Source organism: Tympanuchus pallidicinctus, unplaced genomic scaffold (genome assembly GCF_026119805.1).
Source record: "Tympanuchus pallidicinctus isolate F22 unplaced genomic scaffold, pur_lepc_1.0 scaffold3, whole genome shotgun sequence".
In the NCBI taxonomy this organism is placed as follows: domain Eukaryota; kingdom Metazoa; phylum Chordata; class Aves; order Galliformes; family Phasianidae; genus Tympanuchus; species Tympanuchus pallidicinctus.
In genome coordinates this window covers 64,894,729-64,921,506 of record NW_026294747.1, presented here as the reverse complement: position 1 = coordinate 64,921,506, position 26,778 = coordinate 64,894,729, and the positions used below count along the sequence as shown (strand labels likewise).

At 41.7% G+C, this 26,778-nt stretch overlaps 1 long non-coding RNA gene across 1 annotated transcript in view; it reads left to right on the top strand.

The window, feature by feature from the left end:
- The window catches only part of LOC128085567 (uncharacterized), a 53,232-nt gene extending 28,920 nt beyond the window's left edge, over positions 1-24,312 (top strand). Inside the window, exon 3 of the long non-coding RNA XR_008209015.1 lies at positions 22,882-24,312. This is a non-coding gene — a long non-coding RNA (uncharacterized LOC128085567). The remainder of the gene's footprint in view (positions 1-22,881) is intronic.
- The last annotated feature ends 2,466 nt before the right edge of the window (positions 24,313-26,778 follow it).

Below are 26,778 nucleotides of genomic sequence, written 5' to 3'. Positions count from 1 at the left end.
AAAATACATTACATTTGGAATTTAACTGTGTGTGCAGCACACCAGGTGGCCAAGCTGCTTTTACTGGGAGAAAATAAAGAAGCTGAAATGCACTGCTATAGAGTGCTCTTAATGCCTAATAATGTCATAGAGGAAGAAGTATGTTCTTCCTCTCTGTTGCTGATGACTGCCGAGCGAAGCGCGTGTTATACAAAGTCACATATGCTGGAGGATAACGCTGCTGCGGGAGCCCTTAGCTCACTGGTATGTGACACTGCAATGTGATTAGGAAAGAAATTACATGCTGGCAAAGAGCTTTCCCCCATTTTGAGAGTGAGAGAGAAGAATTACCCCCTTGGAAATGTTATATCTAAGTGAATTTACTTTTCCATGGGCTGGTATCCTTCTAAGGAAGAAGGATGTTCTTGCTGCTGCTCAGCAGAATGGATATTTTTTACCTTATTGGCTCAGGATGGGCATGGGGCTATTGGCCAAATTCCACCTAGGGTGAAGCAAGGGAGCTTTTCATTACAGTCAGGGGAGTCTGAGTCTGAGGTTTATGTTGCACTGAATCTGAATATGGAGACTTAAAAATAGGGCTTCTAGTTCATATCCCAGTCTCTGAGGTGTTCTTGCAAACGGTGGAGGTGTGTTGACATGGCAACTCCCTAAATCTAGCCCTGAATGCTGTAAGCTTAGCTCCTGGCCTACTAGGACTTGTAACTCTTCAGAATGAAAGACTAAGTCAAGGCTTTCTGTCCACTGAGAGTGATGCTTCTGAATCACATATGTGAAGTTGGCATAGGTGCTCTTTCCCCCTAATCTCATGAAAGCTTTCAATAATTTGCATTTAATTTTAACAAGAAGTGAGTAGAACTGTTCGTCTGTAGTATTCAGTCGAAATAAAACTGTGGCAAAAACCTTTTGTCCCCTTATTTTAAGTATTCCATGCAACATAATTACTTTACCTTTTCTTTTCCCCATCTCCTTTATTGTGTTACCGAGTAGAAGTTCTGGTTGGCTTTGGTAGGGATCTACAGACAGGCTGTGAAGTACAGTGCAGTATTGAGAGCTCTTCCCAGCTGTTTGTTACAGATCAGATTCACTCTTTGCCATGGGCTGGGATCCAGTTGCAAGACAGATGCTTACAGTTTTGTTTATTGGGCTGCTACACAAAGGGTTGTGCTCCACACTGACAGGCAGCAGGTGTCTTGCAGAAAGAAAGAAAATGTGTTTTTGTATTTATTTTTTTATTTTTATTTTTTTTTACTGTTTACACATTTTTGTGACATACTGATTGCAGCTGGATGTGCAAAAAGGCAGGGCTGGAGGTATCCACACAGCCTGCCAACCCCTATCACTCAGACACAAACACTGATGCTCTAGGACTTGAACTTTCTACATTGCTTGGGGATACTCATGCCATACCTGCTTTTCTGTACAATTCTCCCACGACTTCTTACTCCTCTCAAAGCTTGGAGCCTTGTGAGTGTCTGTGGCAGTTTACTTTGCTAGGGTTTGGTGAGGCGTTGGAATAGACTATCGAGGAGGTGGTGGAATCATTGTTCCTGAAGATTTTCAAGAACTGTAGAGGTGTGGCACTGAGAAACATGGTCAGTGGGCATGGTGATGATGGGTTGGGATTGAATTAGGGGATTTCAGTTTTCCAACCTTGATGATTCCATGACTACCCAAGGAGACCTCTTAGGTGTAATCAAAATGCACCCCTCAGCACGCAGTACATTTCAAGTCATCTTCCACCTCCAGTTGCTTTATGAGGTACCTGCCTGTCATGGCATGCAGGCACCTGTCCTTTGAGTGACAGTTATATTGGATGTCTCTGTCTGTCTTCACTGATGTCATGGATGTTGCTTAGAACAAAATGAAAGATGAAGTTATTGAAAGACGCAGGTACATGGAGCATAGATTCCCTTGAAAAGAGAACAAGAAGTTGAATAGTACAGTGGAGCTCAATGGCCGTGCTTCCTTCATGCCTTCCTGCTTCCTCCACTTTACCACCACGTGTGCCTTTGTGTAGCCAAAATGTAGGTGTCTCTGACCATAGGTCACTTTAATGAGACATGCAAGATGTTCCTCTCATAGGATTTTGCAGTACTGAGGTATCTGTGAAAAGTCTTACGAATAGCCTTGGGAACTTCAAAGAAAAGTGAAAAAGCAGCTAAAAATGGATATGTTTGTATAGTGATCTACTGAATATCTCTACCATGAAATTTTAAGGTAAAATCCCAGTGTGTGGGGGAGAAATAATCATACAAAATACTGAGAGGTCATTTCTGTCAACATGTTTCCAAGTCTGTATGATTCTCCCGTGCTACACAGTCTGTGCAGAGCACATCAAGAACTGACTTTCAGCATTCAGTGATCTCTCAGGGACATTTCCAAACCATTCCAGCCACTCATACAGAAATGTCCTAAATACTGGTGCTGCCATATATACACGAATTGGAAAACTGCACTGCTGTGTAGTATAATTACTGTTCTGGTGTGTTTAGCCATGCAATTATTTCTGCATACTGAAGCATGAATAAGTGCACTTTCAATCACATGTTCTTGCAAAGGGCACTGGTGTAGATACGTGAAATCTCCTTGTCCTGTTCCCATCTTATGTAGTTGAAGGTTGGGATTGGAATCTTATTCTGGAGCACAGCAGCAGATGAGGATCTGGAATCTTTGACTTGTAGAGGTGATGATCAGTGTGTGAGCAATCCTGATGTCAGCACAGGTTTGTATAAAGCAGTCAAGCTAATGAAATGTGAATAGTCGTGGATTTGGGAAAGATCTGCCTGGCAAAATCACAAGCAGGAAAATGAGCTGACTTTGTGAGGCTGCCCACAGCCAGCAGGTTGTCCAGCTTTGGGCACAACTGAAGAGCTTCTGTAGAAATTTAGGAACTAAGCAGAGAAGTTGTTTTACTCTAGTATCCAGGGGGGTTAACAGGAGCTCACTGGAATCCTTTTAATTGGCAAGTAGCCCCATGGAGGCTGGAACATGTTAAACAATTGTCCTGGTAATCTAAAGCACAGGGAGAGTGAAAGTGTTCACATCTATCTTGTGAATTCCTCAAATAATAAACACTGGGCAAAGATCAATAAATAACCAGATCAAATCTCACTGAGAAGGCACTAGGAGAGCATCTAGACAGAAGCATGTATGGGGTAATGTTATGCAAGCAGAAAAAAATCACACAGAGGCACAGGCTGGAACTGATGTCTGCTCTGAAAAGGATTTCTGGCAATGTGAGGTGAACTGTTTTGGGCAGGGCAGGTGCTTTTTGCTCATGTTTTGAAGAAACAGAAAACTCTTCCAAAGGTTGACTCAATTCTATTGGACTCTTTTGGAGGAACCCAAAATAAATGTCAGTCCACAACATTGCCAAGAAACAATATGTCCATGAGCTGTATGAAATGGAATTGAGCTGTATGAAATGGAATTGTGGCTTGTGGAAAGGCAACACGTTCTCCATTCCTGTCACTGAAGTTCGTGGAATTTGGTTCAGCTAGTCTCTTTCAAACAGCCTTCCTCATTATAAATTCTCTCTGTTGAGAAAGTTTAACATTCCTAAATCCCCATGAATACAAAGTATACCTTTCCTGAATTTTTGATATCTAAAATATGTTATGCTCCTGGCATGGATCTTCCACATGACACATACTAGAAACTCCACAGGTAGAGTGACTGGATCAGTGTCAGTCTGGTCCCAGGTGAGTGGCTGGGATTGGATGCTAAGGCAGGATGAGCTCAGGCAGAGACAACTTCAGGGTACTCATGGGAAGCAGCTGTAATCCATCCCTCCCTCTCAATGAATCTCAGGCCTGGTGGATAGGGCTTGGATAGGGCTTATGGGATGACATGCAGGGCTAGGAGGGTGTAATCTGAGGGATTGTGCAGGTAAGGGGTAGCATGGGTAATTTGGATAGGGAGATGTGAGGAGTGTAGACCACGATGGAATCTGTAGGGTCACACACAGGAGGATAGTGGTACTGTGCATTGGATTTGGGAAGGTCAGCAGTTCATAGAGAAAACTGTGGAGCTGTGTGGAAGGGTCACGGCTGTGGAGAGATGTTGTATGTACACTGCTGATGCATCCTGTCCTTGAAATGGAAGAAGCTTTGATATCTCTTTTTTAACCAAAAGGTAGATCTCTAGGCTTTGTGAATGTAACATGCTTGTCATGTTTAACAAGATACGTGTGAAATGCTGGCTTTCCTACAGCCTACCTGTGCTTTCTCCTAAGCCGTGATGCCAGGCCCCTGATCATGCAACACTTTGTTTTTTGCACCTTGCTGATGGGATGTCAAGACAGTGCACAGGAACGTCACTGTGCAGTTTATCAGTATGTCATCAGTGTGGATGCAGGTGGCATTGATGTGCAAGTCTCCTTCCCTGCCCACCTCCGCCCTGCTCTGCTGCTCCTCAAGCCCATGACAAACTCCCCATGACTTTTTCCAGTTTTTTTTCTCACCCCTGCAGCAGGAAGACATGACTGAGTGGAGCTCTGAGTGCTCCAGGACACTACCACAGCTTGGAGGATGGGATTCAGCCATTCCATGTCATGGCAATCTGATTCCCAGAGCAGGGAATGGACAGCACTTAACCTTCTCCTGTTCATCCCCCCAAAGCACTCCAGCATAAGCAAGGGAGTACTTTGATGTTTCAGATGAGCTCAGAAAGGTGAGGCAGTAATGAGCTATAGGTATTTGTGACAGAGCTTTACTGGGGGAGTAGCACTCATCCAATCCATAATGTAGTTGGCAAGGCTGATTGTGAACAAGCTAATGCTGAATTGCTAGTGAATCTTGAAAGGACATTATTGTGAGTAAAACAATAGTTTATAGTGCTAGTGAATCTTGAAAGGACATTATTGTGAGTAAAACACTAGTTTATAGTTATGCTGGGATTTGAATGAGGTGACATCCACAGTGGGCATCCAGGAAATCAGATGAGGAAGATGGATGGTAGATGGGTGAAGCAAGTTTTGGTTATGCCTCTTGGACATAAGAGAACAAATGGAGAAAAGATACTCAGAAAGGTGAAAGGCAACACCTTCCTTGGCTTGAAGCACTCTCTGAACTGCCTCCTAATCTTTTTAAAACGAAAAGAGAATGTCAGGTGTTTGTCTTGCATGAAGGATGAGTGAATTTCCTACAGAAGTATGAACATTTTTGCATGACCAGCACAACCAGCCAAGAAAGCATGGGGCTCTCTGTGCAGCAGTGGATAGGCATTCTCTGCAATATGCCCTCAGAGTTTGTCCTCCAAAAACGTTGGCTGAGTTTCTAGCTGCTTCCCAAAATTTGGTCTTCTCCTACTGCATTCAGGGAAATGAAAATTCATGCTGAAGTCCACTTCTCTCTCGGTCCAGCTCTGCAGAGTGTGCTTGGCTGTCCCACGGAGCTGGCAGAAGAGTGGTTATCTGTAGGGTTGGAACTGTAGAATCATGGAATTGTAAGGATTGGAAAAGGCCTCTAAGACCGAGTCCAACTGTCAGCCCATCCTCCATGCCCATTAAACCACGTCCCTCTGTGTCACATCTCTGCAATTCTGGAACCTCCGGGGACAGTGACTCTACTACCTCCCTGGGGAGCCTGTGCCACTGTATTAACACTCTGAGAAGAGCTTTTTCTTAATATCCAACCTGAACCTCCCCTGGTGCAACTTGATGCCATTACATCTCATCCTATCACTAGTTACCTGGGATGCCTCCTGCTGCTACCCCTCCTGGTTTGGTGTTCCCGGAATGGGAAGCAAGTTCCTGCTTTAAACAGGACTTACACCCATATAACTTCAGATGAGGTACATCTCACATAGTTTCTGTATCTAAAAGACAGAGACTGAGTTTGAGAGCAGTAAGACTAGATATGCTCTACAGCTGAGAGGGGCAAAAAGGAGATTCAGATGCTCTAAGAGGTGCCTGCAGAGCCCCTGAACCACTTGTGTTCATGTTTGGCCACCATAAAGAGGAAACACTGGCCTAGATATCTAATAATTTGTGATTAGACCCAAATCAAGTCTACTCTTCTTGCCTTGTTAAGGGTACAAATCTAAGAATAAAGTAATGTGTTGGCATTTTAATAATAATGCCAGCAGGATTTCTTCATTTCCTATGTTTCTTATCTCCAGGGGGGACAACAAACTGCATGGGTAATGAGTCAAGGTTTCAGTTGTTATCTCCCCGTGTCAGCATGGATCCAGGCGAGTGAAGATCTGGATCAGCTTGCAGGGAGGGTCGGAGAGACCTTGAGGGGACCTCGCTTAAAGAAACAAAATTGAGTCACTGCTGGGGGTGTGAGTTTCTTGACTATGAGCTTCTTGACTATTTTTGATCTGGATGTGAGCACTTGTAACCATTGCAAACATTATATCACCACAGGTAGGCCCCGTCTTTCTGTACAATGTAGCTCAGCTGGTCCTTCTCAGCACTCACAGGGGTAAACTAATTCTCTACAGGCACTAGTTGCTGGGCCAGTATGTTTATGTAAAAGTTTTGCCCTCTGTGGGATTGTGTAAATGTGTCTTTCTCAAGTTGCCCTTGAAAACTAGCCAAACTCCTGGATCCAATTTGCCCGGATCTAGTAGACAATGGGATGACAACATGAAGGATTGATGGGATGTGCCTGGCATGTCTTCGGAGTCGGCATCCTCACGATATGGGGACAAAAACTGGTCCTGGTTGCAGAAACCTCAGACTTGTCTCTATGTCTTGTACCGCCATCAGAGCCACACAATGTAAATGTTTATTGCCTTCTTTTCGTGGGTCTGTGGTTTGTGCTTTGAGTTTCATGCCATGCCGTGAAGAGGGCCCCTGGAGTGCAATGCTATAAAAGAGTCAGAGGCCAGAAGCCATGTGTGAGTCTCCAACCTGGAGAAAAGCCCCACAGTTTGATTGCACTGGGGCAGTTGGGTATTGAGAACAAGGGAAAACCAAGTTGGCCATAGGATACCATCCGGTCTGTAGGGTGTACAAATCGATGCAGCCTTGGTGGGGGCTTTAAAAGCAGCATTGCTAGGCTGAAGGGAAGGAATGTTCAGCTGGGGAGCTGCTATAATGGAAGGAGGAGCCTGGAAGAAAGAGGAGAGCAGCAGCATTCGCTTTCCCTATTTGTGAGCTTGATGCAGAGAGACATTTGTAGTTTCCAATAAGCAGTTCATTTATCTTAACTTAATACCTTTTTACTCCATCGCTAGAAGAGTGATCGCAATTAAGGCAGCACAGCAGGGCTTCCTGTACAAACCTCCGAACACTGCAAGTTACGTTATTTGCTACAAGCAGCCAGAGTTATGATCACCAGTGAAAAATAAGCTTCCTCTCTGGCAGCGGGCCAGCATCATCCCAGCAAAGCAAAGCGCTGGGAGAGGGAACGCATTGAAATGTAAAGCAGTTAACATTTCTACAATATGTGTCAGCATCCACCAAGCAGTGTGGGCAATTAAGTAATGTTACATTGTACACTTCACCTTGGAAGAAAAGCTCATTCTGATGGACTAAAACACCCCAATGCCACAGACTCTACTGCCTGTTTCACATCTAAAGCAGTGTTTTCCCTTCTATGCATGGCGCTTAGCATAGAATTAAGGGGGAGAAAAAAGCAGCGTGATTTTAGACTTAGAAGATAAGTAAAAGTGTGGGCCCTCTGCCAAGTTTCTCACCATTTAGCAGCATTGGGATGGGATAAAGAGCAGATTCCTGACTGCTTCCCACAGCCACTTCTCCGTTTTTGCAGAGCTGTTTTATATTAGAAAAATGCTGAAGAAATTTCATTACCTTTTTTCTCTGATTTAGAGGATCTTTGGGTCTCCTCCTCCCCCCTGCCCTTGACCTTGCATCACTGGGAGCTGTTTTCTTTCTTAAGGAACCATTAATGCTCTTCAGCAACGACCAAAGAAATTGGTTGTCAGACTCACTGCAATGATTTTTTTTTTTTTTTAAGGCAGGGATATCCCAAAATTAAACATGGTAACACTGCTGGAAATCTTCCACATCACCCCATGGGCTGCCTTGGAACTAGAAGTTTAGAAGGTGACTGCTGTAAAATAAAATGGTATATGTGCAACTGGGCCATTAGTCGGGGGTATGCGAACTCCTTGAGAGATGAATGGAAACTGCCTGTTGCTTGAGTTCAACAGAAGGGAAAACCTGTCTTTCAAAAAAAAAAAAAAAAAAAAAAAAAAAAAAAAAAAAAAAAGATATAAGCAAAAAAACCTCAGTCTCTGAATTCCTGTGGGTTCTATTAAAATTCTTTCCCTGCTGGCATGTTATTGGAGAGCCTTTAGCATTGGGAACTGATTGTCCAGTACTGCTGGCTTGTCTTTTTTTAAAACCTGGATGCTGACTGGAACCAGATGAAAAATTTTAGCTGAAATGTCTATTAGGGAACTAATTCCGAGAGGAATTCAGCAGTCTTTCAGGCTCATTTCTGATACACCCAGATACTGAATTAGTAAAGATGTACTGCACATGCTGCAGAGCAGTGGAAGGAGAGAAATGGTGGAGAACAAAACAGAAAGAATGTGGATAAACTCATTGCTTGTGAGGTAGGGGGAGCATTTGGACCAAATCTTCTTTTGTCTTTGGTCTGTGAAACTATTGAAAGTTACTGTTATCTTAGTCGTAGTCATTAAGCTTATTATTAGGATTGTGAGATTTAGGGAACAAAGTTTCCATTTCAGCTATGCCAGAGTTTCCAAGAGATGCTTTGAATACACAGATTTTTTGGTGCGCAAATGTAATTTCTTTTCCTAGACCTCTCTGTTCTGGGTAGTGAGATATGGTGCAGTATTAGCCTTTGGTGTGGTATTTGGGACATTTTTTTACTCGGAGCCTGAACACTGGCTCTGCTCTCACTACTTGGAGGATGCAGGAGGCTTACCTTGATATTACACAGGTTCTGAACCTATTTCAGGCTGCAGTTTACACAAGAAAATAGCCTGAAGAAAGTGACATTTAAAACCTGATTGCAAACTGCCAAACCCAGGAGAAATTCTGAATAATGGGAGAGCTGGGAATCCCAGTTTTGTAGAAATTCTCTGCTGGTTGTGAATGTTACGCTTCCAAATAGGCCCTGGTCATTCACACTGAAGAGGAAATAGGTCTTTCAGACCTCCCAGAATAGCCTGAAGAGCAAAACTGGATTTCTCAAGCAATCAAGACCAAATTATTCCCAACAATGTCAGTTCTAACAATGGGACAATTATTCAAAGGCAATAGAAAATCACTCTAGAAAAGGACATTGGGACATGAAGAACATCAGAGCCACGGGGACGGCATTGTCTTTAACTGACAAATACAAAATGTCCTCCTGCCACCACTTCACCATGGGTTATGTTGCCTCATCCTGCTGTGATGGGCACGGGTGGACATTACTTTCTGGGTTTTGTCTTACAGTTTATCTCTATTTAACCTGATAACATAAACCCTCCTGCTCCTTGCTGGAGATACAGCTCTGATGCAAAAGGAATGTCCAGGAGATCCAAGCAACAATCCTGCAAGCCTCCTGGATGCAGTGACTTAGTTGAGACAGCTCAAGTTTATTGTTACGCATTCTCCCATGCCTTTCCTGAGATGAGGGCTGGATTAGTAACTAAGACAATAAATTTCTGGTGGTGACTTGGAATGGCAAGTAGTTGGTTTAAAATATTTAGAGGTCTGAGACTTTATTCCAAAGAAAATTGATTCGGTATTTCCATATTCCGAACTGACCTGTATGACACTGGGCTCCCTCAATACTCTCTTAATACCTATTCCATGTATTAAGTGTAAAATGAATGTACTACCTGAGGGGAGCAGCTTGGCTCACTTTCATAGCATGGCTCTGGTTGCATGTCAACTCAAATGATGGGCTAACAGGGTCTACATTTTACCCTGGTCATATTCTGGGTTTACGGTTGCCTTATTTGTCTTTTTATCTTTTTAATATTAGCAGTGTTCATGCTACTTTGACGCAACATTTGAAGACCATGTCTTTCCAAAAGTCTGTTAACTGAATGTTGCTGTTGTCAACATGTCCTGCTAAACCAAAAATATCAGCATCATGGGTTATATAGGGGGATATATCCCTCTTCCAGACTTCTTTGCGTCCATCTAATTCTCTCCTAATGCCTTTTGAACCATCTCAGATTAATAACAGGAGCAAATCCAAGTACCTTCTCCAGCGATATGACTTCTGAAATAGGATCCAGGAACGTGAACAATGTCTATCATATAATCATAGAATGGCTTAGGTTGGAAAGGACCTCAGAGATTATTGAGCTACAATACAATTGGTTGCCAGGGCTGTCAACCACTAAATTAGGCTGCCAGGGCTCCATCCAACCTGACCTTGAATGCCTCCATGAAAATCTCCCCTGCAACTGAGCAATCGCTCTAAGAATGAGATGAACCAAGGACCTGTACTTAAGAACATGGATATGGTGGACTGGGGGATGCATGATCAGCTCTTGTGTTTGAAAGAATATTCTGCCCTCTTAAAAAACAATTCACGTGCTGTCCCCGAGTAAGATTCTTGGTCCTAAGTAGTGGGGCTGCCATATATACGTGAATTGGAAAACTGCACTACCAGTTCATCCTCTGCCTGACTGGTGAGCTTTGTACCAGCACTGCGTGTAACTCTTAGTGCTCCGCCACAACAGCTGTGAGTAAGGCCAGCAGTGGGAAGAACCACTCTGTCATTTTGCCATGGATCACTGCTACACAGACAAAACACTGCCAGCAAAGTGTTCTTAACTCACCCACCACCAAACCTGTATTGCCCTTGATAGGACATTAGTGTATCCCAGATATGGCGAGTTCCTATTCCTTCTTATCCTGGTTTCAGCAAGAGGCAACACGAGGCTTGAAGACTGTTTGTGCTCACTAATTCTAATTCTCCGGGCTGGATGGGTAAAATTCATCTCCACTATAAACATTTTCAAATATTTACATACAATAACAATTATGGACATTTTGATTTAAATGATTAAAACACCAGGCTTGACTAGACACTAATTGCTATTGATTGTTTAATGATACTGTGGAATGGTAATGCAGGCTTTATATTGACGGTCAAAAGCAATTGACCGAAAAGTCATTATCCATTTTTAGCATTACAAGTAAACTGCCTGAATTTTGATTAAAAAATATCATACTGTTGTAGAAAACCTCCTAAAGAGAAAGGATGAAAATTCTAACCTCTGTATTACTGAAAGCATTTAAATTACTCTTCTGACCACACAGTGGGTATGCAAGAAGAAATTTAACCTTCATTTCCAGAAGGAAGCTTTGACTACAGTCAGTGGTTAGAGCACTAATCTTTTGGTTCTGGGACTGGGATTTAAGTTCCTTCTCTGATTTTTATGTGCAGTATGTTTATGGCCTCATCTCACTCCTATAATTGGCATTGCATTTCATCGCAAAACCATTATACATAATTTAGCTGTGTTCTTCATTGGTCAAACCTGAGTAGAAGGTCACACTGGAGCTACCTAAACCATATGCATTCCTTAGATAAACACCAAATCTTGATTTTCATTTTGCTGCCAATTCTTTTTTTTTTTTTAAATGGGAAGAGAAGAAGGGAAGATGTGAGGAAAATCCTGAAAAATGCTGAATTTTATCACTACCAGTATTTTTAGTGTTCTCTCTGTATATTATTATGCATGCTACTTGCAGCTTAGTATAGAAACCTACTAGGTCCAACCAAGGGTCCACAAACTCATTGTTATCTCTGATCACAACCAGTGTGGGAATTGGGATGACACTTTTAGAGCTAATGTTTTCTCAAACGGGTATGTGAATTAATGTAGAATTGTGGACCTACAGCAATGATCAGCTTTGGACAAAGGCTTGCCTTAGATCTAACCATTTTTAAAGTAATCATCCTGAAGTTGGCTAATCACAATTTCTATATCTCCTCTCTTCCAGTCATGTTAGCAGCTGTCCAGATTTCAGTACAAATTTGAATTCAGGAATGAGATTAATTGTCCCTAGAAGGGTCACCTCAATGCCGGTGTTCAAGGAGTGTCTGAACAATGCTCTCAGAGATAGGATCTGATTTTCGGGTGGTCCTGGTTGGAGCCAGGAGTTGAACTCAATAATCCTTATAGGTCCCTTCCAATTTGAGATGTTCTATTATTTTGTGTTTCAGTGGATTTCAGTTCAAAGGTTGAATTGTGATCCTATTGGAAATTGGAAGTCCTGTGAAACAGGAATGGATCTTGCATTGAAGTTGTAATTTGAGGAAGTGAGGGTTTTATTTGACTTAGAAGTTACTGGGTGGATGCCAAACAAACTATCCAAATGTCCAAAAATCTTCAGTGCCTTTCCAGATGGCGTTTTTCTGGGACTTCCCAAAGAAAGGGCCAAAATGTGGCCATATGAATAGCAATACTAAGACCCATGGTTGGAGCCAAGAGAAAATCTTGCCGTGCATGCAATACAAAGCTTGGCATCCAGAGGGATATCTCCTGAGTATTTCTTTGTCTTTTAGTTGTTTGCACTGGGGTGAGGCTGTCACCCATGCTTAGGCTGATTTGCATACAGTCAATAGGGAAAGAACTGCTCCACCAATAAGCTCAGGGAGAGAAGTGCAATTTAAGCACTTCAAATCATTAGAAAAAATACACCTTTTCTCTATCATTTATTGTGATACTCAGAAATCTTTTTGAAGAAACTGAAACCAGTCACTATGCTAATTAATACACTGAATTATACACTTCTATCCTTGTTCAAAGTATGAAGCTATTTCATTACAACTCCAAGAGGATGGGCTGCTAAATAGGATGCCTCAATCAATATTAAATCACAAGTCCTATATTCAAGGCTATAAGAACAAAAATATGCACTTTGATAATTGTGCTGTGACCCCATTATATGACAGCTATAAACTACTGCTGCTAACGAGTTGTCGTCAAATAATGTGAAAGCAACCAAATTAATTTATAAATAGCAGTTTTGTTTTGAAACAATACCAAATGTATTTTTTCCAGCACAAAATTGTCAGAAATGGTTCTCAAAGACTTTTCCAATCAAAATGTGGAAGATATTTGCATAAGTTACAATTAAGAAGGAAAATGAATGCTGTAATGACCCACCCAACACAAAACATGACATTTCAGATTACGCATGCCATGAAGCTTACTTTCAGGTAAGACCAAGATTTTCAAACATCAGTTTCCACTGGCAGACCTCTGAAGTCTAAACATATTCAGCTACAACTAGTCTGATTTTTATAAGACTGATGAACTTTCGGATAAAAATTCGGATCAAATATTATGGATTTTAAAGACATAAAACCTTCAGAAACAAGAAATCAAGCTAAAAATTCTTTGTCAAAAACACATCTAATTTTGGCTTGGATAACTAAGTGAGAAAATTTATTTATTCTGATAAATTTCTGCACTAGTTGAGTTTTAATCACTGTATTAGAGTCAGATCTAAAAGGAGGAAAATGTTACTGTTCATTTCACAGCACTTACTGTGAGGACTGACTGTGGGTGCTCTTACTGACCAACATGCAGTCCCGTGCCAAGGTGGCTATATGATCCCTGGAAAAGAGCTGGCCTGTAGGGCGAATGGAAAGAAGTTGGTCACCCATCTATGTGGACATGCCCTTAGTCATGCTGAGTGAATCACATTTTAAAGGAAAAAAAAAATGAATTCCTGGATGAGAACATCCAGTTCTTTTGGATTTACGATAGCACAGTCTGAAGTTAGATCCAAAATTCATTCCCACCAATGAATTAAGCCAAAATTCTGAACAGGAATAAATATCCTGGAACTGTTAGAGAGTTTGGAATCCAGACCAAAGTTCTGCAACTCGGATTCCTCTCCAAGATCCTGTGAGGTATTTTTAATTAAAAAGTTGTTTTATTCAAATAACACGAGGCCTCAGAATTTGTCCTTTAGCCTTCAACTCTGTTTTATCACTTGTGAACAATCCAGGCTTATACCTTCAGGTCAGGCATTTAAGGCTGCTTTGCAACACTTGCATGAGAGCTTGTGGCATATGGGAGATATATATATGTATTTTTTCCAAGTAAGAGTAAAAAAGAAAAAGTCCCAGGACTTGTATCTGCTAAGGCCTGGCTGTACACCACTATCAAGACAGAAGGAAGTTAACAACATAGGTGATTAAAGGTCCAGCTCCTGGGTTTCCTCCATAGCCCCCTTCTGATTTGCTGTGTAGATGTTCCCTTGCAATTTTAAGACTCCGATCCAACATTATGCAACTTAGTTGAATTCACAGGTAGAAACTTGAATGTAGAAATTTGCACAGGGTAAGGTTATGAAAGAATGGAGAGAGAATTACAATGACAGAGCAGCTTTCTTGTGGTCAAAATAAATCCAGGAATAGTACCGGGAAAAAAATTACGTTCTCCTTTCTATCCAAGCCCTCACAAGTGATTCCTTGTCTCCAACAGAGAAGCTATAAGTAGTTCTTTAACCTAGAGATGTGCAAAGAGAAGCTCTTAAAGAAGAACAAGCAACTAATTCAGAGAACATGTGGACATCAAGAGAGACAGTAGATGATCAGAGAACAGGAAAGCCACCTTCTTGTGTTTCCAGAAGAAAATCCCACAAGATCTCACTGAGTCCCCTAATTCTTCAACAAAGGGTTAAGCACTAAATTGACTCCAGCCTAATGGCTACGCTCACTGTGAGTAGTTAGGAACTCTTTGGCCCATTCTTCACACTTTAGGAGGTCCCCCTCAAAGCAAATATACGCCAATAGTTTAGAGGCAGAAACTATCAAGTCATGCTGTGTTATTCAGAAACGGAGAGAAGAAACCAGTATAATGGGAAAAAGAAATGATCTCACCTGCTTGGTGGTAGAGAGAGATTTCTCACATTTAATCTAAGGACTAGTCTTAGCCGCTGGCCATATCTATCATTCATCATGACTTAATGAGAGAGGAATTGTCTCGCACTGGGTGCAGAGCTCTGAAACAATAGCAGCAATAAACATTTTTGCAGTTGGAGTGGAATTCTCTTATCTTCCTTTGTTTCTTTCTTTTGACATATTCAGCACCACACAGCGGGGAATGGTTAAGCTTTATACAGAGCTATACGCTCTCTGTATGCTTTGCAAAGTAATTGATTGGTATAGAGGTAGCGGTACAGTTGTACTGCTTGGACTGTCAGCTCAGCAAGGGCTCAGTTGTGGATGTGGAGCTTATGGAGATGAGGAGTTTTGGTCCCAGAATCAGAGTTATTCTTCTCCTTCAAGCTTTTCTGTGGTAATTTACCAGCGGGATAAAAATATGAGTTGCGAAAATCCCGCTGAACCTCTGTAATCCTTTGCATTTGAATGCTGTTCCTGAGGCTGCAGGGTGATGAACAGATGATCCATTGTCAAACAAGCTGCTTAGATTCATCTTAGTGGGAACAGAACGAATGTCCATTCAGACCCGTAACTTTCTGCCTCTCCCTCGCAGTCCTATGGCACTGTGTGTGTCTGCAAGGAGGTCTGGTGTTTTTTTTACTGCTGAGATGCAAATGGTCTTGAGAGACAAGGCAAAATGCCATGCTTTGGTCACTTCTTGTTTTTCCTATGTCTCCTGCTCCTATCAGGTGAACGTGGAGGTATCACTCTATCTGTAAGCCTTCCTGCAGTATGTAGTGTAGCTTCCATGACGCTTTCTCTGTCCAGCCCTCATATCATAGGAAAATGGTAGTCATAGCTAAACCTTGATGCAAAGGTTCAATATAGGAAAGACAATGATAGCCATGCTACCACACAAATATAGAAACAAGAACTTCACCAATGTCTAGACCAAAACCAAAGAGGTATCAGAATACGTTGTTTGCTCTTTAGCAATCTCAAGTGCAGCTCTCTAGACATTTTACTTTCTGCTTTCTCCTCACAGAATGGCAGCCTGAACTTTTGATAGAAATACCAAAATACCAGCACTCTGAGTGCTTTTAAAGACATGCAGCCCCGTCCCTGGGAAGAGAAAAGACTCCAGAGCATTCACAGGCTTACCTGACACATAGCCTGTGCTGCTAATTTGGGTCACAGAGATCACAGTATTTGCCAATTTTGTGATCCAATTAGACTTAGATTTAGACTTAGATGGTTAGATTTAACAGGAGTTAAATAAACAAAGCACAAAGAAAAGAAAAGACTCTTGACTGAGAAAATGGTATTTTATGTCTCTTCCACAATCTGCAGCTATATAAAGAGCATTGAAATACCAAATTAATAAAAAATAGAATATCTAAAAAATCTCAAGAAATTGTAAAATGAAAAAAATGCTATGAAAAATGCCACCTTTCTTCCCAAGTGTGAAGTCAGTCTTCCCAAGGAAAGGAGTAGTGTGGAGTGTTGGAATATTTAATATTAGTATACTGGACTCTTTCCCCCCTTTTTCCCAGGTGTGTTTTCAGAAAAGTCTGGACTGCTTTTGATTATATTGAAGGGAATTGACCTGAGGCAACACTTAGTATGGAAAACCTCTTCTTATTCAACCAGAAGTCTAAGAAATGAAAAGCAGAACATTTTAATGAAAAGCATTGGCTTAGATTAATGGTATACGGAGTTAGCATCCTAAACAATGATACTGTTCACCCATGGATGAGATTACAAGTAGGAGTCTTTCTACATAGTAATTATGGCATATGCATAGGAACTGGTCCAAAATCCCTTGAAGTCCATGGAAGACTTTCCACTGATTTCAATGGATTTTCACTCAGATTAAGCTGAAGGGGCTGAATTTGTTAAAACAGCTTTAGACAGGAGAATGTTACTTCAAGCTAAAATTTGCAAGGTAATTATAAAAATAGTTGGCCGTTGAAGTAATGTACAGGGAAACCACTGTTTGTTAATGAGAATAGCAATATGTGTAATATGTCTAACTGGAGGTAATAAAGAAAACAGTCTCAGATTGAGAGTCTGGGTAGTTACCTGAAGCCAAGGTTAAAGAAGCTCAAATATTCTTACCTATGATGTATAATGGAGATGAATAATATCACAGGATTCCATGCATCAACTATAGGTACATTTGTGAACAAAATATTGAATTTAAAAAAAGAAATTCTATCAAGACTCCAGTCTCATATTATTTAACACAAACATCAAAATTCAGATCTTTTTATGCCCTATTATACATCTTGTATAACTCTTCAAGCATTTTGGTGATTTTAATCCAATTTAAACATCTCACTTTCATCATCCTGTAAATTTCAATCTGTTTCAATTTTGCTTGTGGTATAGGTTTCTTCCAATGGATAAAAAAATAATCCTTTAAATTTTTGTGGGTGTTAAATGTCTACTACCCCAGTGCTACTCATATAAAAACTAATTTTAAGCTATGTTCCACCCCAAATTCTCTCATTTGAAATTTCTGTGGGTCATTTTACTGTGAGCACGTTATTTGGAAGTTTTTTCTCTTTGTTCCCCATATAAATTCATAGACTGTGTGTCTGATTCCTGTCTAAAGGCAGGTGCAGGTCTCAGTCTGATGGTGTCTGGAAATGATTGTTTAGAGCATCAGCTAAGGCAGAGATGAAGACTTGGTTTACTTGTACCCGGGTTACCAGAGGGAGTTCTTCACCACAGATCGTGCAATGGCAGATTCCTGATGCACATCTTTCTATAACTTCACAAACAGATGAAAAATAGCATTAAACAATGACCAAAATATTGGGTAGCAGTTTAGCTACAAAGGGCTTAGGCAGGAGACAGAACTGATTAAGAGCAGCCAGTCTCTCTGAAATGCTGAGAGAAAAGCTCTGCATGCCCAACAGGTCCCTCTGCCCTTGTTCTGATCAGGAGACAAAAGTCAGACCTGCCTGCCCCAAGATGAACCTGAAAACAACTTTCTTCTCCTCCAGCAGTCTTGGCTAGAAAGAGGAGTAGGTGTGCTCATATCTTGGAGTTGTCTTTTCCATTTGTAAGCTCTACAAACACTCCCACAGGCAGAAACACAGAGAAGACTAAATCAGGAACGTTCTTGCTTTGTAGGTGGGAAATGGGAAGGAAGAAGATGTACCTGGAGAGGTGTTGGAGGGGAAGCTACAAGGCTAATTTAAGAAAGATTACTTATTTAGAGCAGCATACAAGCACTCAGAGGTCGGCACATAGCAACATTTTAACAGTGCCTGGAGTGGAGGATAAAGCTCCTTCAAAAGAGCGTTTTCAGAACATAGAATCACAGAATCATAGAATCATAGAATCACAGAATCATAGAATCATAGAATCACAGAATCATAGAATCATAGAATCATAGAATCATAGAATCATAGAATCATAGAATGGCTTGGGTTGGAAGGGACCACCCAGTTCCAAGCCCCCTACTTTAGGCTGGTTGCCACACACCAGATCAGGCTGCCCAAGGCTCCATCTAACCTGGCCTTAAATGCCTCCAGAGAGGGGACATTCACAGCTTCTCTGGGTAACCTGCTCCAGTGCCTCACCAATAAAATCATATAATGGAAGATAGGCAGAAGCGTCAGTGAGTCAGCAGATGGAAACAGTGGGTTCCTCAGGGCTTTCCAGGTGATGGTGGATGGCTATGCTACAAGAAGAGTCACTGCTTATAAACTGTGGAATGACCTTTGATATCTGGCCACACTTCCCTGTGCCAAGTGGTCCATTCCACAGCATATATCAGACTTTTGAAAGAAGATAGCTGAAGTCCACCACTGTTGAGGGATACATGGCCCAGCATGAAGTACAACACAACTACAGCAAGGGAAGCTCAGAAGATTGTCGTGAACAAGGCAGCTGAGACATCTACAGCCTGTCAGATGGGCAGGGTTGTTGACAAAGCAGCAAAGACATGGCTGAGCCAAAGATTTGAAGTGCTAGGAGTGAAGAGAAAGACACTCAATGAAGATCGGTCTGATCTGAATGTGTCTGAGCAGCTAAAGTGCAGAGGTACCAGCATAAAGAGAGCATCTCTGAACACTGAGCTTTCCCCTTTCTCCTCCAACCTCCATGAGCACAGTTAGTTCACATGTGAAGCAGATAGGAAGCCCTTCCAGCTGTCAGCTTGGCATGTTCACAGCAAAACTGAAACTGGTGGGGCTTCTAAATTCTGGAAAATCCTCACACTTCTTTAAAAAAATAGAAAAGACCCTTTTGTAGCTGAGCAATGTGGGAAGAACTCTGAGGATGTCCATTGTTTCAGCTATCCTTATAACTAGGTAAAAATACTAATGGCCTGAATGCATATGTTTGTGGAGATGGTCAGTGTCATCACCTTGCTGATGTTAAAAGGACCCAGGAAGGGACAGTGATGCAATACTGCATCCAGCAGACTCTGGTATGATTAATATTGCAATTATGAGAGGGCTTTATGATCTAGATTAGAGCTGCAGGGGCAGTAAGGCCAGGAGATGCTTGCACGTTATCAATACAGTAATAATTATGTAATTGTGTCCCAGAACTATGCTGTCATTAAAGAGGACTCTGAGATACAGAAAATCCAGCACCAGTTGAAATTCAAAGAAAATAATTTGGCTAAAGTCCCTCTCATTGGTAACCTATTTTTCTGACTACTGAGGGAAGACAGTGATGATTTTCCTGCTCTGCTCGTTTAAGGATCACCTCCAAAATAATGCCCTTTATGAAACATTTCAATCAGGTTTCAGACCTTATCATAATGCAGAGGCAGCTTTTCTCAGGGTCAGCAACAATTTACATATGTATGGTGTGCTGATCGCAACTTACAGTCAGCTATTTTATTTTTGGATTTCTCATCTACTTTTCACAGGACAGACCATACAGTCTTGAGCTCAGCCTGGTGAGAAGTGACTGCACAACTTCCAGCAAGGCTTTTGGTGGGTTCAGCCCTTGCATTACCGCTTCCACCAACAGATTTAGCAAACAAGATGTTTTGGGTGCTGTTGTTTTTTTGCCTCCTCCCACTGCTTTGCCTGCCAATTTCCTGAAAATCTAAGCTTTGGGTTCATGCTTCAGTAGAGATAGTATCTTTTGTATTGGCAGTTAAACAGCAGTAGGACTGAGCTGTGTGTGAAGTTCAGCTGTGTGTCTCAGACCATTGACAGAGGCTAATGGTAGCGCTGAAATCCTCTCTTTCCAACCTAAAGCAATGCATTCATTGAATCTTTCACTTAAACGCTGTAGAAATGGGGCTGAATTTTCCTCTTGGCTTGCTCACTTTTCTATTGCTCTTGTGCTTTTTTTCTTGGTTTTTTTTTTCACAGTTCAGATGGAAAAAAGACACTAGCACTGAAGCATGGGCTCCTGCTCAGTCATTTCTGTGTTTTTAAGGAATGTCTTCTACTATCAGTGACATAAGCATGACTGAAAACAGCCCAGAACCCCAAGAGCCTTGCCTATGCCTGAACACATTCACCAACAGGCTGCATGATAAAGACATTTTTTGACCCATGAAGCTTGAATTTTTGAAATGTAGATATTTTCAAGCCATTCACCCAGTGTGCAGGGATACTTATCCCTGAACTCCAGGGAAGGAACTTGGCTCCTGCTAAGGACTTTAACTGTGCTACTGTCGCTGTCTTTAGGAGAAAATAACCATAAACTGCTTTATTTTTGAGGGACTGGGTCATGTCAGTGTGAGCTATGAATGATCAGTCTTGTGGACAAGGAACCGAAAGCACAGGACAGTGCTTGTTGGCACGAGTAGGGCTGGGACAAATATTTCCTATAATGATGGCTTTGCTGTATTGGGATCTTTGCTATATCTTTTGTCTCATTTACTACTCTATGAAAAGTTGATGATGACTGTGAAAGGCACTTTAGATTTAAAAGTTCAGGAGTGGGGTTTTTTCGCCTGATGCAACAAAAAGATACGTGATGGAAAAGTTTTCCCTCAGAAAGGCTCATATTTGGGACATTTTAAGTGATATCTAGAAATGCATGTTTTATATGGCCCAATGTACACCACCTCTGATTAATCCCATTAACTCCAAGATGTTATCTAAACACATGCTTAAGTATCTTGTCAAAACTAGGACTGTGGTGCTCTGCTTCTTTGCTCATAAAGCTAAAGTGGTTTAAGGGAAGGTTACCTGAGCTCCTTGAATCCTTTTGGAAAACATCAGCCTCGCTCTCCCTTCCGATCCTTATTCATCTGTATCAGGATAGCACCTCAGGGCTTCAGCTATGACTGAAGTCTCTCCTGCTCACCTAAATCCAAATAGGAGAATCCTGCTTTGAAGAGATTAAGGCCTAATTGAAAATGGGGTAGAGAAAATGCTGCAGAGAAAGAAAGAAAGAAAGAGGATGAAGTTGCACAGAGAGGATGAGGAGAACACATGTGGCTTAGCAGAGCCATTAGCTGTATGTAAAAAATCCATAGCAAACAAGTATAAATAGTATAAAAGCTCATGGATCTGTTACAGCTTTTTCTTTTCTTTCAATGTGTTCCAGTTTTTCAAGAGGTGTTGAAGTGAGGTTTGGAGGATGGAATAGGTTGAAATTTTGAAGAGCAGAATGTTGTTGATCTTTTTTTTTTTCCCTTTCATCTTTTTAACACCTCTCCAGGTGTCTAGGATTTCTGAAAAAATAAGTCAGTAGGACAGTAAATTCATGGGTAAAGCTCCCTTTGATCACCTTGGAATGAATTTCTGCAGATATTCCCTCAAGTCTCCCGTCCACTTCCCACAGATTTGACTGCAAATAGACTGTAGGAAGTCAGAATAATCTGCCAAAACTCTTCTTGTTTTCCTCTTTTTTTTTTTCTTTCTTTTTTTTTTTGTGTGTGTGTATTTCAGTAAACACAACTCTTTAGGGATAACATCTGCTTCCCAAAGAAGACTTCCATTTCAGGAGAAAAGCACTAATATTTATAGGCAAATTCCCTTTCCCTTCCCATTTCCTTTCCTTTTTCAGTCCCTTTTTCCTCCTTTGCTCTTCCTTGCCTTGTCTTCCCTTCAAGACTTTTTCTTCTGCTCTCCTTGTGGAGTTGCTGTTGTTGCCCACTACCCGTAACTCCATCCTTAGGTGAGATTTAGCTGGCAAATGAAGCAATGCAGAAGAGAGCACGGGTCCACTGCCCTCTATCACAATGGAATAAAAGATGTTGTTCATTGTTACACAGCCTCTCCGATAAATAGTTTGGGATCTATAATTCTTCCCTTCTTTTAAATGGGTAACAGTTGTTTTCTGTGCACTTTTTTTACAAACTATGTTTTTAAGGTAGGTTATTATGCCTGTGTTCATCTAAGTGCCTGAATCTCAGCTAGTCTCCCTTAGCTCCCTCTGCAGACAGTGGAGATCTAGTCCAGGGAGACAGTGATTCATTTCATCCAAATTTAGATACTTAAAGTGGATGAGAGAATTGTGCCTTAGGTGCCTGTTTGTCTCCATTGAGACATGTGGGAATGACTGGCAGAGTGACTAACTCACCTGCAGCCATCCATTTACAAGTATCTGAAGTTTGGAGAGACAGACCCTGCCTTCTCTGATTGATTTCTGAGTTTTAATTTTGATTCCATCTGGTTTTGTGATACTTCATTCATTCTTTGTTAGCTTATGAACCTACATTCTGTCTTCTGATGCTGTGAGATGGGCCTTGGAGGATTGGGTTTAATTACTACAAAAATTGCAAATATTTACATTTCTACTAGTGTATACTGGCAGGTGTGCCTTTTCTTGTGGAAATACATCATTGCATTTGTGATAGAGACATCAAAAAATCTGTTTCCTATCCAAGTGGTTTTATTTATATCAACTATTGAGAAAACAATCATTTACTGGAGAAATAGTTTCTATTAATATTCATTATCATATGCCTTGAGAACCCATACACGAAATGTAATCACAGCCTCTGTTAGTCCTGTAATTTGTGCACCTGACATGCAGTTATTTGAGAACGCATTGGCACTAGTATTGACAGAAACTACATTTGTATTGTTGCACAGCAAGTGGGAAAAAAAGGATAAAAATGGTGGAATAATATGCAATATTTTCATTGCAGCCTAAGGGATACCCAGATCTGTTTGCAATAATGGAGAGCTGCAAGAGCTTTATTTGGACACTGGAGGAAGAAGAAATGTGCTGGTGAGGTATGTAGACACTGAAGGGCTTGATGGAAGCTGAGAAATGTTGGAAGATTTTACTTCGAGTTTGGAAATGAAGTTTGGAAAATGAACATGAAAATGTGTTAGTTTGTTATGGTTCTGTTGGGGATGGAGGGAAGGTGGAGTGATGGCTAGCTTGAGCAATTGATTTCGTGTAATAGCACATTGGAAACTTTAGTAGCAGATACAAAAAGGAGGAGAAGGACTTCAGGGTGAGATTCATCTCTCTTAACTTCAGGGATAGGATCCATCTCACTGAAATGTAGGCGTATAGAGAGTGATTCACTGACCAAACGTAGGAGTCTGCTTTACAGTGAGACACATTGCTTCCTGGGCTCTGCCGACCATGTTGACTAGATCCCCAGCGCCGGCAGTGGGAGTGCAGACTTCCAGCTCACATGTAGACTCTTGCATTGCACCGTCCCACACTACCTCCTACCCAGACTGGCTTGAGAGATGGGATTCACTTCGTCTAATTTCAGATATCTCCATGGCTCACTTCTACATCAAGCTGGTCACCCTGGGCTCCCTGTGCAGTCAATGGAGAGAGACAGGTATTTTTAGGGAATGAGTCATGACGATGCAGATCTCCTCTTCCCAAATGTTGAACAACAAAACCAAACCCCCTGTTGCTTTCTCCCCTGATCCCATAATTCCTGTACACTTGTCTGTTTTTAGAAGAAGGAAAATGAGGGCCCATCACCTCAGTTTTGCTGTAACCTGAAGAACAGGGATCTGCAGGCTTAACTTTGCAGTGGAAAACATGGAAGCCGTGTTTTCTCCCACCTGCCTTTTCCCATCAGCTCGGTTCCTCTATGTCCAGCTCTGTGAAAACAGCCCAAGGGGTGACATCACTGCAAACCCTTCCACGGCCCTAATTTAGGCACCAAAAGCTGCAGCCAGATGCAATGTCAAACACTCATCTGTGATGCCCTATTCAGCCCACTCAGAGCATGGAGAACCTCTGGGCTCAATCTGGTTGATGTTGGACCCAGCCCTGTGCAGTGGCTTCCATGAAACTTGTCTGTGTGCACCTCTGTTGTGGGCACACGTGTATTTTCTGAGACTTGGAGCTCATCTGGGTCCCACTCTTGCTGAAATTATTACTTCAACAAAGTATTTGCCGGAGGGAATTGTATGGAAAAACTTATTGTGATTTGGGCTTTATTTCCGTAGAGTTATTAATTTAGGGAAAAGCTGCTTTTACCTGTTCTCAGCTTCTAAGATCTTGTGCCAACAGTGCTCCCAGTTGTGAGACCAATAAAAATGAAAACAAAACCCATCACTTTGTATATCGCTTCTCTCCTTCACCCAATTCATAAGGTCCCAAGGTGCCTTGCAAAGTGCACATAATTATGCACAGAAGAGACATTTAGCCATCATTCAAAGGATGGTGACTATTCAGCAGCCAGCTGGACTGTTAAACTGCTGTTTTGGAAGGGAAGTGAAGAAAATTACTAAATGCCAGGGAAAACTGGGGAAGAAATTTAGATAAGTGGGATGTAATTACCTGAGCAGTGACTGAGCCAGGATACTGGAGCAACATATCTTATTGTTTGGGTTTGCAGATGCCATCAAATCTTCCTGGATCAGGACTCTGGGCTTTTGGCATGCATGAGAGGGGTCAGTTCTCTTTGAGCAACGGCTGTATTGGTGGGCTATGGTCTGAACTGACACCACCAAAATGATTCCTTGTAGGATTGCAGCCCTTGTTAGCACCCCCAGCCCAAATTTGCTTAGTCCTAATAGAATTTTGGAATCCCTTCTTCTGAACAAGCAGCTGTTGATTTAGCACCAAGCCACAGTTTTTCCAAGTGCAAAACACAGAATGTAACAAGCTGCACATTTGTCTCTCCATGGAAAGATGCAATCCAAAGCCACTGGAGATGGGAAGAGCTTATTCAGCACTCTCGCTGAGCTCCATTAATCCACATATTTAATACAAACACAACAGTAGAACTAATTCTGGCTCTGATGTAGAAAGCAGATGTAAAGGTTGTATGTCAGAAAATCCAGCTTTTCATATTACCCGTCGTTTGTGGTTTGGATGTTAATACGGTTGTCAGACCTCTTAGGATTATCTACCTGTCAAGAAGAGAAAAGTAGCAGTGCTTTCTGTTAGGCAAATGTTAAACCACATAAATGGAGTTAGTCCATTGCCAGCGGCCTTAGAGGATTGTCTAAAGATCCAATGTGCTTATCCTGTTGTAGAACTAAAACTTGTTTAGTTAAGTGAATCTAATTATTTTGATTATGGATGGAGAGGAAGATCATCAAAGGTGGCTCCATTTTGTGTTTTGGTTTCTGATGCTCAGCGAGGTTATACCAGAGGAGGCCAACATTCAGAGGCTGGCAGTGTACCCAGGAGCTCACCCCCACTGAGTACTTCATAGGCTCAAAATCTCATGCAGATATCTGAAGAAAAAGAGCCAGAAATGAGTAGCAAATACCTATAAATTTATTTCCCATCCTTTGGGACCTGACCTCTTGAATTTTTGGTGTGCCTCAAAGCATAAGTCTTTGCTGCAACAGATTTCTATTTGCCCTGGAAGCAAAAACGTGGGAGCAAGACGTAGAAGAAAAGTGTAGAGATTTGTCTACCAGGGGCAAAGCTGGGGCTAGTAGCTGAGAGATGATGGGATGAAAAATACAGCTGGTGATTTCAAGGGCACGGAGTTTTCCTGAAAAAATCAGTCAGAAAGCTCTTCCTCTGGCTCAGTCCTAGCCAAAATCTGTGAAATGCTCTTCATGCAGAGGCAGCCACCATTGCCTGGGCTGGCTGGGGCAATAGATGAGTCCCTGTGCTCTGTAGCACGCTCCTCTGCTCCTGGGAAAGCCAGAGAAAACAAAAAGCAGCATTACCATAAGGTAAAAATTCTAGTGGGGGAGGGATATTTAATGCTGGTTCTTGTGATCTTTACCATCTGTAGAACAGATGGAGCTTCATTATGAGGAAGGGAACACCTTGAGAAGCATTATAATCTCACACCAGCCTGGAGAGAAGCAAAACCTGACTGTAGTTGAGATCTTGGGGAGGATTTTGACTTGTTTTTATGAAGGTTTAAGGAGCAGGCTCCTTAAAGAGGCTAATGAATCGTTGGCCAAAAAAAAAAAAAAAAAGCAGCCATTAATTTTGTTAGCATCTGAGACAAGAAGAGCAGGAAAAGCTTTATTTAGATTTCTGTCTGAAATAGCAAAGTATGTATTTTTATAATCGTTGTGCTCGCATCTCAGAGCTGAAGTCAGCTGGGTGGTTTTTGTTTGCAGGGTTTGGTGCAAAGGCTTTTATTTTTGTTTGTTTAACCTTTGTGTCAGCACCCTTGATCTGCCCTTTGGAGCATCTCCGAATCTGGCATTCTCACAAATCCCTAACTCACAGCAAATCTTAACTCTGCCCTCTGTGTTCTTCCTGCATTGGCATGCAAATAACAAGGAAATTGCAGGATTCATCCAGCTCATGAGAGGTGGATGCAGAACAGATCTGCAGGGAGGCTGTGCAGGCATTCCTGCCTCACACAGAGGGAAGGATCCTGCTGCAACAAGCCTTGTAATGGGGGACTGGCAGCCCCTTACCCCCTGGCAAGTCTGCACCTGGCTTCTGCACTGTAAAGACATAAATCAGCTGCAGGACACACCACAGGCCCTTGGGTTCCTCCACCCTCTTGATAAAACAACAAAATCCAGCTGAGCTTCAAGTGTGAAATGAAATCCAGGTGAGTTGAAGGGCTGCAGAGACAACAGCATGAAGTTCCAGATCCCTAAAAAGGTGATGAAATGAAGCTTTGGGAAAGCAG